This window comes from Hibiscus syriacus, unplaced genomic scaffold (genome assembly GCF_006381635.1).
Source record: "Hibiscus syriacus cultivar Baekdansim isolate YM2019G1 unplaced genomic scaffold, ASM638163v2 tig00111146_pilon, whole genome shotgun sequence".
Classification (NCBI taxonomy): Eukaryota; Viridiplantae; Streptophyta; class Magnoliopsida; order Malvales; family Malvaceae; genus Hibiscus; species Hibiscus syriacus.
In genome coordinates, this window is record NW_024062997.1 from 115251 (window position 1) to 120000 (window position 4750).

A 4750-nucleotide genomic window follows, 5' to 3' on the forward strand; every position below is an offset into this window, starting at 1 on the left:
GATTAAATAAACGAAAAGGGAAATCAAAGGTTACACACAGTGGATGGAGTATGTACAATGGTGAGGTGACAAACACGACTAGGTTTTGGTCAGAACAGATCAAGGAACCCGATGACAAAGACGGTGATGCGAACGGTTGTCTAGATCGACAAAAATCGTGTAAAATTAGAGTTGGGTTTAAAACTTATGGTGAAGTTTTCTAACATTTTCTATGGCAGACAATGGCGAGGCTAAAAAATCGATCATCAGGATTTTGATCAAGAAGAGATGACACATCTACTGGTATCGACGATGACACTTACTGACGAACGATGTCAGATATAAAAAAGGGGTTTTGAAAGTTCTTTTGTTATTTCACGATAAACGATGATGGGTTTAGGGGATTAATGGTTGGTTCAGGGTCATAAAGTGTCGTAAGAGCAGTGGGTGGTGGTAGTGCACACCACCGTTGGCCGGAGGTGGCTGAACAACAAAGGGGGTTATGGTTTGGATCCAGTTCTTAGGAAGCTTATTATTCATGTGGGTGGGGTAAAAAGGCTCATCACATCCAATAAGTTAAAATAAGGTTTTAAAATCCCACAAAGTTAGCTTACACTAAAAATTTATTAACTCGCATCAATAACATTAGCCTAACATAAATGGCTAAGGCTTAGGAAGATGTTCACTAGCAATGCAATGGTTCAAGTCTTCAACCACACATTATAATATTTTTTCTTAGCAGCCAATGAAGGGGTAAATCCTAAATTGGGTCTCTAAAGTTTTAGTTTTTTGAAAATGGGCCTTAAGTTTGTAAAAATTTGTGAAATAGTCCCAAAATTAATTAAAATTAAATTCAAATTAACTCTAATGAAAATCAGGTTGTGACAACTCTCCTCCCCTTAAAATAATTTCGTCCTCGAAATTCACCTGACTCCAATAGAAATAAAAACTAAACTTCATCCAATCCTAATTCTCCCAATCTTCTCTAAAATTACGATTCCCTCACTGAACTTTAATTATCGAAAGTCATTTACATCGCAAACCTTCTCATCTTATTCTATAATCTGATACTCCTCTAATAGGGGTAGTTAAACATATACCAGAGATAGAAGGCAGATCTATCGGGGTCGCAGGAGCCTAAGGAGTAGAAGGGTTTATCGAAGGCAGGGAATCAACATATGTATCATGATGATATTCTTTTATGCTCAGGTCGAGCCCTACCAGACATAATACTTAGGTTAGCTTAATTCAATGAGGGGACTTGACCTTGGAGTTCTGACTTATAGAATTACAGTTGTAATCTAAGGGCATGTATTAACCAGACACCCTATGACAGTCGAACGGTTGTTCTACTCAAAAAAACTCGACTCAAACTAGTCTCTGGTACCACTAAATGTAACACCCTCAGACTGATGCGGGTGACTCGATCTGATCTGAGGTATCACATTAGGGCCTCTAGAGTGTCCCAAAGTAAAAGTCCAGGAAAAATTAAAATTTTTGTTAAAAATTTAAAATCAAAAATAATTTTATAAATAAAATATAAGTACAAAAAAGCATTCATATATTATAAACATAATCTAATAATGTCCCATGTCAAAATCAGATACACAATTAATATAAAATTAAATGTGGCCTACACAGCCCCTAGTTACACTTGTACTATAGTTTACAAGAAAAGTAGAAGGAACTCTCATTACTGATGTTGATAACTACATTGGATCGGTTATTTTAACCTGAAATTGTGAGGAAAAGTGTGAGCTTTGGGAAGCTCAGTAATACAGAACTAACATATGATGCTCAAGGACATGCAGATAAATGGCAAGCATAAAATTTCCTTATTAATTCATGCATCTACAAGTTTTCGTGATGACTTGGGGTTCTACTGAAATTTCTTTAAGTAACAGACATGAGGCTCATAGTTCATAGGGAACGTACAAAGGACCAGGTTCAAGAGATTGAAAATAAACATCTAGTGTGTTCCCTCAAAACCAAAATAAAACGAAATCATAGTTTAAAAAAGTAGTAATTTATTTCAGTAAAACAAGTCTTTAAAATTACTGTAGTACCCTCCACCCGTGCACCATATGAAATACCCCAGAGCAGGCATCCATAAGGACATACCCTAGACCACTATGATCTAGGAGTCCAATATGAATGATCAAAATATAAAGGATTTATCAACTAGATGAACCTCATAGTCTCTAGAATCATACCCAATCAATACCCCACTATATATCAGTTTAACTGTAACCAATAATATTAGTGATCGGGAGCCATATATATTATATATCAAAAAATTGAAATCGGAAATTATATTTTATTTAAAACACAGAGTTACCCTCGAACTGTACTAAATGAAATTACACGGGACATCAACCATAAGGACTTACCCTAGACCCTAGGATCTAGAAGTCCAATATGAATTATTAGAACAGAAAGGATTTACCAGCTAGTTGAACCTTAGAGTCTCCAGACACTTACCCAGATAATACCCTAGTAAAACATATCAAATAACAGAAAGTAATATCATAAATCAGATATCAAAAACTAATAATCAGAAACCTGTAATCGAAAAATTATATTTAATATAAATCAGAGAAAACATTTTTGTCCATAAGAAACACACTAGAAGATTTTAAGGCTTGGAAGCTTTCAGGAAGGGAAACATAAAACTTCTGTAAATTAATCGGATTTCAGGGATGAGTTCCTTATTAAAAGAGACCGATTACTAACGAATCTAATCAGACTTTTAGAATTGATACTTCAAAATCCTTTAAGATTTCAAGTGCATCTGAAAAGTATTTAGGAACCTTTACATCCGAATAATTTAAGATTTCAGATATTACCAGAGTGATTCCATTATTTAAGCCATTAGGGGTATTTCAGACATGTTGATTTTTGGTGGATTCTTAACAAATTAATTCAATAAAGGTGAAATGATAATTTAAGATATTCAAGATTCATGTCGATTTATTAGGATTACGGGTCAACGTGAACTGAATAAATCTCATCACTACAATACATGTAAACCATTCAAATTGATATACTCCAAGAATATTCACTCTTTAATACTGACAACACTAGTCGAACTGATCACCTTCAGAATCATCGCTAAACGGATCTTGAGGAACTGTACGTATTCTGATGGTATTTACTTTATTTCTGTATTGCAACAGTCTCCATGATGTCTGATGTACTTGATTCGTACTGCACAAGCTTTAGGGTGGTTCTATAATTAGGTTTCTCAGTGTTTCTATAATTATCCAATAACATTCACTTATTTCTAGGTCATGAGGGTATTTAGATCAGTCAGTACTTGGGTTATTCTTGTCATTTTATAGTCCATGTTATTTCAGCCATTTTTAGGTTCAAGGGCAATTTGGCCATTTTAATTCTAGAGATTAATTTAGTCATTTCGTAGCTCAAAGAACATTTCAATCGTTTCATCCAATTTTGTCCAATGCATTATTTCTAGTAAATCGGTCCTCAGGCGTTTCTTCAAGAATCAAAATTCTAAACCCTTTACCATCTCATAGGTCATATTCATTTACCAGGGTTTTCTTGGTAAAACAAGCTCTTAACAAGTGAAATAGTAGTTTTTTCAGACAATGTATAGCTTTCAGGGTTATTTTCAATTTCAGGGACAATCCTTGTCTTTTTTACATCCAGGGGTATTTTCATAATTTCTTAACCAAGTGTCAAGTAGTTTCGACCTTAATGCTTTTATCAATAATCATCAGAATTGAAGGATTTCAAAGTTAACTCCTTTATCGATTAATCATTAACCTTCGAATTATACTATATCAATCTTTTAGTTTCTCATCCAATTCAATCGAGTTTTAACCAGTTTAATTATACTATTTCTATATTCAGCAGGAGTTTAAGAAAAATCATCGAAGTATACATGACCAAGTATTTCAATTCTTGCTATTAACCAATTACGAAAATGTGCTATAAAACATGCATAGGGTAGTAAAGTATTACCTTGATTTAGGAGTCATATTGATTAGTCATTTAAACTCTATTTGATCACCCTTGAACTTATATTCCACGTCTCATAATACTTAGTGAAAGAAAATACGTTAGAAACGAAACTTATTCAGGAAAACGAATCAAATCATCATATAAAACACTGAAAAACAACTTATTGAGTTCGAATTTGAAAAAATGGACTTCAAATCCAGACTCAAAATGTTGAAAAACATAAAATATAACATTTTTGAAAAAGAAAAAAAAATAACTTTTTTGTTAAAATCAACGGTCAACGCGATTAAAGTCAAAGTTAACTGGTCAACGGTTTGGTCAATTGTCCAGGTCAACAGGTTGACTAGTTCTTAGTTAACTCGGTCAACTCAGTTTGAGTTAACTTGATCAACTCGATCTGAGTTGACTTAGTTAACTCGATCCAAGTTGACTCATCTTTTGGAAGAATCAGTTAGAGAACGAAGCCCAAGCGCGCCAACGACGCGTGCGACGGAGAAATGGATGAGGCAAGGTAGTCGATCACCCGGGAGGTAAATAAACACCATAATCAATCCAAAACAACATCAAAAATCAGCCAAAATATGATTAATAATTGAAAACAGAAAATAGAGGTTACCCACGGTGGACAGAGCATGCACGACGGTGAGGGGACAAACCCGATTGGGTTTTGGTCAAAACAAAGCGAGGAACCCGATGATGGTGGCGGTGAGGCTAACGGTCCTCGGGATTGGCAGAAATCATGCAAAAATAGAGTCAGGTTTTAAAACTTTTGATGAAGCTTTCAAAC